Below are 9,911 nucleotides of genomic sequence, written 5' to 3'. Positions count from 1 at the left end.
TGATTTGTATCTTGTTTGTCGTAATGGCTGAAGACAAGATTATAATCGAAAAGTTCAACGGTTCTGATTTTAGCTGGTGGAACCGCCTGCCAACAAAAGTACTTCCCGACAAGACGCCTTATGAAACGTGGTTTGGCAAAAAGCCCAACCTTGAACATCTAAAAGTTTTTGGTTGTGTTGCTTTTGCTAAACTTGTAGGTGGTCACCTGAAGAAGCTTGATGATCGAAGTAAGAAGATGGTGTATTTAGGTGTGGAAGATGGAACTAAAGGCAACCGTTTGTTTGATCCGCAAGACCGAAAGTTGCGAGTTAGTCGCGATGTTGTTTTTGACGAAAAAGAAGAATGGAATTGGTACAAAAACAAAGAAGAAGAGATGGCGACTCCTAACACCTTTACCATAATTGAACCACGACCCCAAATACACCTCGAAACACCTCAAAATGACCCCGAAATCAATCCGGAACAACCAAACAGCCCAGGAATCGATGCTATCCAAGTTGGACAACCATATGCTGAATTTGACGAGCCTGAACCAGCTCCACATACTCCTGTCTCAGCCCCGTTTTCTTCAACATCACCCCATATGGAAAGCCCTTCTAGTGAGATTGGGCCAAGGGGATTACTTTCTTACTACCTTGGAATCGAAGTTTCGCAAAAGAAGTGGGGAATATCTTTGCGACAAACGGCTTATTCAAAGAAGATTTTAGAGCAATTTGGGTTGCTGGATTGCAATCCGACAACGTCACCAATGGAACCTAAGTTGAAGGTTAAGAAGGATGAACCAACTCACACTCGACCGGACTTGTCATTTTCAGTTGGAATTGCAAGTCGTTTCATGGAGGAACCAACCACTTTGCATTTCCAAGTTGTGAAACACATCTTGCGATACGTAAAAGGAACTGTTGATTATGGAATCAACTATGGAAGAGGTCGTGAAATTGAAGATTTGGTTGGTTTCTTACTACCTTGGATTTCTATTTTCAGTTACTATACTTCTAATTAGAAACAATGATAACCGCAAGCAATTCAATTTTGAAACCAACTATACCCAATTTCAAAGATATTCGATTTGACATGTACATTTGCCTTCAGATTATATCTCTTAGTAGAACTACTTGGAAAACAGATCCAATAAATTTATATTGCATTATTAAACTCAGCATTAACATATTGTCTTTTTGATAACTAACTATTTAGAACATAATCTATTTTACCATTGTTTATTTTTTTCCAAGATTGTCATGATGAATACAATCCTGATTCTTAAGTGCAATACACTCCTTGTGGAAAAAATTGGCATGGCCCATATTTTCCTTTTTTGAAAACAGTAAAACAAAAAGCAAGAAAAAATGGCTATTTAAATCTATCTTAACTTATTGATTTACCAAGTCAAATTCTGCTATTTTAAAAAGAGAAAACTGTAAAGATGGTTGTTGTGGTTTGTTGATGTTTTTGGTTGGAGTTCAAATATTTTTATAACTTGCAAATATAATCCTTTTGACAATGTTTGGTTGTAGATTAGGTCCTTCTCTTTAACTACTTGAAATTTATTCAGTTAAGATATGTTAAATGTCAATTATGCCCCTGTTATATTTCACTATTTTTTTTTTGTTAATCTTATTGTTTAATACTTCTATTATAATACTATTAAAAAAATCACCCATCCCACATTCCCACCCACACCGGCAAGAACCGCTTTACCATCCCTAACATGGCATCGCCCACCATCAGTTTCATCGATCTTTTTTTAGTTATGTTTGCAATTCTTCGTTTTCTTTTAATTACTCTTTTACTCTGTTTTTTAATCCGATTGAATTTCTTCTGGTTGTTGTAATTGATTTCTATTTTCATCTTGCTGTGATTTATGATCTTTCGATTGAGTTTCGGTGCTCTGTTTTTCTTCATTTGCATGAAATTTCGAGAATTGCAAAAGGCGTTCGATTCTATGCTTAGAGACATATCTTTTTCAATATCTCAATGTACTCTGTTTGTCCATTTCCATGGAAGTCAAGAATCTAATTACGATTATAAGTGAAGTTTAAAAAACAAGGCAACTTTTAAAACAGCTCATACAGGTTTTTCAATGAAGATGAATAGGGAGGGTGGGGTTGTAGATTTAGCAGGTTTGTAAACGAAGATGGGGAGGGGGCATTTTGATGGAAGTTGAGTCCATCTAACTAAAATTAATAATGATATAAATAATTAAAATCTAATTGAAAATATAGAAAGAGGTAAGATGGTAACTTAACACTATCTTAACAGACATAAACTAACCGTGTTAAAAAACAAGGACCTAATCTATAATGAAACTTTGTCAAAAGGACTATACTTGCAAGTTGGAAACATGTTGAACTCCATCCAAAGGAAGCAACAAACCACATGGGCAATTTTTGCAGTTTTCTCTTTTAAAAATTAGTATGGTCTTCAATTTGAAACAACAATAATAGAAACAAGTTTGTTTTTGGTCAATCTATTTGACAGGTATATTGTTTTTAAATTAAAACTATTTTTTGTAATTTTAACCAGAAAACAAAGATAAACATGTTTAAAAATCGAATAATGTTATATGGTCACGTGGATAATTTTGCAGGAAAACTCGATCTCCATGTCTTTGATTCAAGATCCACAATTTTAAATTAGTCATCAGTTACAGAATTGATTATGAAGTAAAACACAGTTTGAGTGTAACTTCTGTTAACATTAATCAGATAACAAAAATAAATATGTCTAAATAATCAAGTTAAGTTATATTATTACACTTTTAAATCCAACAGTAACATTTAATTCAACAAGTTGTCTTTTGTAATCAGAGCGCCATGCTAAATTCTGGGTTACAATGAATTTTAATGCTTTAAGAAAAAAGATTAATGTCATGAAAGATACAATTAAAAATGTAATACACTCGTTGTGGAAAAATATGACACTAACTGCTAATGTAAACACTCCTTGTGGAAAAATATGACATTGTGCAAATTTCCTTTAAGTATGTGAAAATAAAAACAAGAGAAAAAGGTAGCTCAAGTATAAATTAGGACTCGCAAACCATCTTTTTTATAAAACACCATGGCAAAGCAAATAATGCCTTCTTCAAACGTCTTATTTTTCTCGTTAGCTATACTAATCATCACACTCTCCCCAATACCAAAATTCTCTTCTGCATCTTTAATGGAAGCCAATGCTCTTCTTCAATGGAAAGCAAGCCTTAAAATCCAAAACAATTCATTTCTCTCTTCATGGATTCCCCTCCCTATGAATTCCAGTGCATCACTTCCATGCACTTCTTGGTTTGGAGTAGTATGCAATGCTGATGGGAGCATTCACAAGTTGAACATCAGTTCATTGGGCTTAAAAGGTACACTCCACCAATTTTCATTCTCTTTGCTACACAATCTTACGCATTTTGATCTCTATGAGAACAACTTCTTTGGCCCCATCCCACCAGAAATCCAACTTTTGTCCAAATTGGTATATCTTGATTTATCATCCAATAAGTTTTCAGGAGTAATCCCACCTGAAATTGTGATGCTAGCCAGTCTTGAGTTCCTCGACGTGTCTTTTAATAACCTGACTGGTTCAATACCACAAGAGATCGGTCGATTAGCATCTGTCTATTATTTAGGATTGGTCTATAATCTTCTTCAAGGAGAATTACCTCCAACAATGGGAAATTTGACAAACTTGTCTTATCTATATCTCCATAATAATAATTTATGTGGTCCTATACCACCTAATCTTGGGAATTTGAAGTCTCTCACTTGTCTTGGGATGATGAACAATCACTTTAGTGGTTCTATTCCTTCATCACTTGCCAATCTGAGCAACCTACAATATATGTACCTCAATGAGAATAAATTGTCAGGTCAAATTCCTACTGACATTGGGGATTTGAAGTGTCTCACTAATCTTCAGGTGAGCCGAAATCAACTTGGTGGTTTTATTCCTTCATCACTAGCAAATGTGAGCAACTTACAGCATATGTACCTCAGTGAGAATAAATTCTCTGGTCACATTCCTAGTGATCTCGGGAATTTGAAGTCTCTCCATGGTATTGAGGCGACTCGTAATCAACTTAGTGGTTTTATTCCTTGATCACTAGCAAACCTGAGCAATCTACATTATCTTTACCTTAGTGATAACATATTATCATGTTCGATTCCACAAGGATTAGGAAGTCTAGAATTGTTTCACCTACAAATGTTCGATAATCAATTATCTGGCCATTTGCCCGAAGATTTGTGCCATGGAGGAAAGCTTCAAATTTTCTCCGTACATGGTAATCAACTCACTGGGCCTATTCCAAAAGGCTTACGGAATTGTTCTAGCTTAATTACGGGTCGTTTTGATCGAAATCAATTCATTGGAGATATATCCAATAGCTTTGGCATTTATCCACGCTTAAAATACCTTGATATCCGTCACAAAAATTTTCACGGGCAGCTTTCTCAAAACTGGAGTAAATGCAAGAATTTGACAGCCTTAGTGATGGCCTATAACAACATCAGTGGTAACATACCACCAGAGGTTGGAAATTCAACTCAACTACAAAGGCTTGATCTTTCTTCCAATCATTTGGTAGGTGAAATCCCAAAGGAGTTTGGGAAGATGAAAAGTATGTTGAATTTCTCTTTGGCTAATAACCATCTTTCAAGTATTATACCTACAGAGCTCGGATATTGTGAACTCATTGAAGTACTCGATCTGTAACACCTGGTTTAATTTGGAAAGGTTTTATGCATGGACTCGGCGAGTTGGGAGACCAACTCATCGAGTAGGGTCGTTTACCATGGAACGCGGAACAGGACTGACTCGGCGAGTCGACGGGTTGACTCGGCGAGTCCGAGTTGTTTAAAGAAAACCCTAAATTTGGGGTTTGCCCCCTATATAAACGTCATTATCCGTCCCAGTAGCCTCCCTTAGCACCATAGAAGGACGTTTACGGCATCACACCCTCTTGTGTGTGAAGTAAGATCAATTGAGAGATTATCCTTGAGATTTTGGGGAGGATTCCAAATTTAAAGAGGAAGTATCAAGGGAGAAGTGTTTGATCAAGCATCCATTTCGTCTTAGGGCTTGAAGTGAGGTATGAATCTGTTACCTTGGGCCTAGATTCTAATTGAGAATTGTGACCAACTTTGAGAAAATAGAAGCAACCTTAGATCTGGACCGATCACAAGGATATGGTTCCAGATCTGGACCTCCTTAGGTCCCAAACATCATAAAGTTGCACCCTTTATTAAGCCCCTTTTCTCTTCATGCATGAAAACCTTGTTTGTAGGTTAGTTTTGGTGATTATGGCCACGTGAGGCTTTGCATGCACGTAAAGTTTGCAACTTTACGTGATATCTTCACTAGGAGAGTATGGATCTGAAGTTTGAAACATTAAATCCCACTGGAAGGAACCGATTACGTGAGAACTAGTCGAGTCCCTCTGGTTACTCGGCGAGTCGAGTGGGTTCACGGCCAAGGGTGTACGGCCAAGGGGTGTACGGCCATGGGTGTACGGTCAAGGGTGTTCGGTTGGAGGTTTACGACCGTAAACACCAAGGAACTCGACGAGTCTCTCGGGTGACTCGGCGATTCGATGAGTTAAGCAAGGAACCCGACGAGTGAATGATTGTACTCGACGAGTCAAGGTCAATATGGACTGTTGACCTCGAATATAGACTTTAACTTTGACCAGGGTTGACCCTGGGGGTATTTATGGGATTATGATGAGTTATTTACTCATTGTTTACAGACAGATTGGAAAGAGCAGCACAAGACATACCTGGATTCAGTTGCCGATTCAGCTTTGTCAGGTGAGTCTTCTCACCAAATCAATGGGTCTAAGGCACCAAGGCCGACCCATTTTATGAGATACGGTTTCTGCATGGAAGACCATGTGGGGGTTCCCGTGGTGTTTGGTATAGGACCTTGGAGGGTTTCCATGGCATCCTAAAATATTTGCTTGTATAGTTTGTATTATGTCTTGTTTGGTAGGAAGACCGTGTGGGGGTTCCAAAGGCAGGAATACCTTGTGGGGGTTCCCAGGGCAGGAAGACCATGTGGGGGTTCCCATGGCAGGTGAAGACCACGTGGGAGTTCCCGTGGCATTTGGTATAAAACCCGGGAGGGTTTCAAGGGCTTCCTTATTTGCCGAATGTATGACTTATGTGATATATGTAGCGTATGGCTAATTCGATATGTGTTATATGGTTTGTGTGCGTGATATACTCTGGGGGACTCACTAAGGTTTCAACTTACAGTTTGTGGATTTGTCTCAGGTACATCGGAGTCCGAGGGCAAAGGCAAGACGTGATGATGCGGCGTGCACTCTATCTCTCTCATTTTCTAATATGGTTTGGGGACACTCTGATGTTTGAAAATAGTAATGATGTAATATTGATGGTTTTGAAAACAATTATTGGAATCTTTATGTTTTATGAAAAATGGTTGACCAATTAAAAATGAAAATTTTCTTTGTAAAAATTTGGGTCGTTACATGATGTATCCACAAATAGATTGAACGGGTCAATACCAAGAAGTATTAGTCAATGGAAGCACATCCACTACTTAAATCTTAGTAATAAGAAGCTTAGTGAGAAAATTCCATCCGAAATTCGTAAATTAGTTCAACTTACAGAATTTGGTTTATCTCAGAATTTGCTCACACAAGAGATACCATATGAAGTTCAAAGTGTGAAAAATCTACAAAAGTTGAATCTTTCTCACAATAGACTATCTGCTTCCATTCCGAATGCTTTTACAAGTTTTCCCAATGGGATTGACATCGACCTGTCCAACAATGAGCTCACAGGTCCTGTTCCTCTTTGCTCTAACTTTCTGAATGCATCGATACAAGGCAATCCGGGTTTGTGTGGAAATTTTACAGGACTTAAATAATGTTCAAGTCAAATTCTGAAAAAGAAAAATGATCTCTTTCATCATCGGATCATTCTTGTAATTATGCTCCCTCTTATTGGGGAAATTTCACTTGGTTTTTTCATGTCTGGCCTAATTGCTTATCGAAAGGAAAAGAGACATTATCCACAGAAACCATTAGACAAAGAAGGTAGTGATTATTTCTCCATAACAAGTTTTGATGCAGGATTAGTGTATGATGACATCTTGAAAGCAATGGATAATTTTGATGAAGCATATGCTATTGGGACCGGAGGATATGGGACTCTGTACAAAGCCGAGCTACAACCTAACACAGTGGTAGCAGTCAAGAAGCTTCACTCATCATCTGAGAACGTTGATCATAATGGATTCCTTAATGAGATACGAGTATTAACGAATATAAGGCATCGAAACATAGTGAAACTCTATGGATATTGCTCACATGCCCGCCACTCATTTTTGATTTATGAATACCTTGAAAAGGGAAGCCTTGGATCAATCTTAAGAAGTGATGTTTTAGTAACAGAACTGGACCGGTTGAAAAGGGTAAATATTGTAAAGGATGTAGCTAAAGGTTTGGCTTATATGCATCACGACTGCTCACCTCCTATAATTCATAGAGACATTTCCATTGCCAACATCCTTCTTGAGTCTGATTATGAGGCACACATTTCTGATTTTGGCACATCCAAGCTTTTAAAGCTAGACTCATCCAATTGGACCACAATCAAAGGAACACATGGCTATATATCGCGCCAGATAATGTAATTTTGTGATGTTAGTTCTACATTTTCTTAAGTTTCATGACATATATGAATAAGTATATGTATATGTATCTATATTGTAGAATCTTGTGAGGTTGATATAACATTTTTTGTTTTTATCTCACGTATTTTTGGAAGTAGTGCTTGCTTATACGATGGTGGTGACCGAGAAATGTGATGTGTATAGCTTTGGGATCGTGGCACTAGAAGTGATCATGGGAAAGCATCCTGGTGAATTACCAACATTGTGGGCGGATTATCTGGTGTTAGGAAATGTTGGAGATAGTCGGATTCCACTTCCTTCACCACAAATTGAGAAAAAAGTTAATATGGTTCTGAATCTCTCTAGAGCATGTTTGAACTCGAATCCACAAGGAAGACCAACAATGCGCCAAGTTTCATATATGTTGATGAAGACATGAGATTAGTGTATTTGCTTTTGTCATGTTCCCTATATGCATCCTGATAATATGTATGTATTTGAATGCCTTTTTGTTATGAAACTTCTCATATGTTTTCTTAAATCGTTATGTAATAGATAAAAAAAATAAGTCAGTGAAGATTGATATCCTTTTAGAAGCTTCACTGGTGGAAAATATAGTATTAGTCAAGGACAAATATGTTGTTCATCAAGTGAAATTTAAAAAGTTTTTCCGTCACTTGGATTTCCAGTAAATATAAAAAGTAGCAAAAATAAAATTGGTAATTTAGTTATATGCAATACATTATTTTCTATAATTACCGTCAAATAGAAAATACAAACACATACCAATTAAACTTTACACAATATATGACATATATTTACACACTGATCAACACAATTCATCTTAACACTTGATACAAGATTCCTATGATCCTATCAATTACATATTGAACTAAATCGACTACCAGTATGGGTACACTCGTACAGGTGCCATTTGGTGAATTTTTAGACTTTGGCCATCGACTCCATACCATAAAACTCAAATTTAGGAGGGTTGGCAATGATTTGATGTTATACACCACCTAACTCATTCATATATAAAAACAAGTATTTAATATCAAAGTAGCTTTTAACAGCCTGAAACATTTACACACCATAACTTACTAATTAATTCAAATAGAAGTTACATGATCTTAATTATTAGGGAGAATATCATATATACCCTTCTTAAACATCAAAATATCATATTTGTCAAACTTAATTTATAAATATCATATTTACCATTTACAAACTTTAAAAATATCAAATTTGCACAAATTCTTATTTTTAATATTATTTTAATATTTAATAATCATTTTAAATTAATGTGTTCGTAAATTGCCTCTTATACCCTTAGTATAAATGAAATTTTAAAATATCATAATTCAAATAAAGAATTAATAAAATCAGGAGGCATAATCGCAACTTCACTAGACTCCATTGTTAAATATATCAATTCTTAATGTATTAAAGGAAGGTCGATAATAATTGTTGCATAATCTGGCCAACAAAAGTCGATGAAAACTCATAACTAAAACACAGACCAGAGGGTTTAATCATGAGAATTCCAGTGGTGTCGTTTCTCGTCACAAGGGCTTCAAAATTGGGGCAAAACTGAAATATTAGCAGTGGTGTTGAAGGAAACCCCACCCGGAGCCTATAATAAAATACTTCCTGCAAAATTGAAACGAAAAATAGATTTATTGGGCGTTTGATCCACTTATTTGGCTCAGGTTTGAATGAAAACGCATGATTGTTTTCACAGAAATGTTGTTTTGGCTGTAGGGGGTGCTGCAGTGGTGGCGACGAACAATGGGGAGGTGATAATTAAGTGCCAGAGATTGCAGACGATGGAGGAAGGGATGATTGAACAAATTGGGAGGTGACGTAAGATGAGTTTGGTTGAATCAAAGTTGAGGAAATTGAAGAAATTGTTGGATGAATCAGTTTCTATCAGCGTCTTTGAATTTTCCATTTCATCGATGAACCGGTGAGGAAAATTGGGGATTTGATTGGAATATGTAAATGGATTATGAGATTGGGAGAATTGTGTGTGGAAGATGGGTCCTGGAGAGTTCAACGAATTGATCCACCCTCCAAAGCACCACGCTACTTCGTCTCCTTGAATGACTTTTAATTACTGGAGGTTTCAATAATATATTTAAAACCTCATTTATAAGCAATATATGTTTATCGTGAAACACCAGAATAAAAAATAAACTTAACAATTAGTTTTAAAATAAACATTGAGATATAGATACAACTTGTTTTATAAAAGAGTATAATAGTCATTTAATAAAAA

The 9,911-nt window shown here is 36.3% G+C and overlaps 1 pseudogene; it reads left to right on the top strand.

Moving 5' to 3' along the window:
- Nucleotides 1-3,064: 3,064 nt before the first annotated feature.
- Nucleotides 3,065-8,069, top strand: LOC145164031 (uncharacterized; annotated as a pseudogene).
- The last annotated feature ends 1,842 nt before the right edge of the window (nucleotides 8,070-9,911 follow it).

Source organism: Lactuca virosa, chromosome 3, assembly GCF_052849685.1.
Source record: "Lactuca virosa cultivar CGN04683 chromosome 3, Lactuca_virosa_CGN04683_v6, whole genome shotgun sequence".
In the NCBI taxonomy this organism is placed as follows: domain Eukaryota; kingdom Viridiplantae; phylum Streptophyta; class Magnoliopsida; order Asterales; family Asteraceae; genus Lactuca; species Lactuca virosa.
This window is presented reverse-complemented; position numbering and strand designations above follow the sequence as displayed.